Raw genomic sequence first — 296 nt, forward strand, 5'->3', positions numbered from 1 at the left:
AGCTTCATAAACCTTCCTAAGCAAGTAGCTATTTTAAACAGTAGATCTGAAGTTAAACAGTAGATTTGAAGTTAAAGACACCCTCGAAATAATGACTTGCAAATAAAAAAGGACTAAATGAGAATACTGCAAGAGAAGTGGAGAGTATGATGAAGGTACTTACAGGTGAGAAGAGTGATGCTCTTTATCGCATTACGCGTCGGTTTTATTTGTCGAAGAGCTGAAATATGTGTTGTTTAGTGACATTAAGATATTGTCACTGAGCTGTCATCTGCATAAGATGTGTTTAAAACGGT

The sequence above is a fragment of the Sinocyclocheilus grahami genome, unplaced genomic scaffold, assembly GCF_001515645.1.
Source record: "Sinocyclocheilus grahami isolate Dianchi unplaced genomic scaffold, SAMN03320097.WGS_v1.1 scaffold740.1, whole genome shotgun sequence".
Taxonomy (NCBI): Eukaryota; Metazoa; Chordata; class Actinopteri; order Cypriniformes; family Cyprinidae; genus Sinocyclocheilus; species Sinocyclocheilus grahami.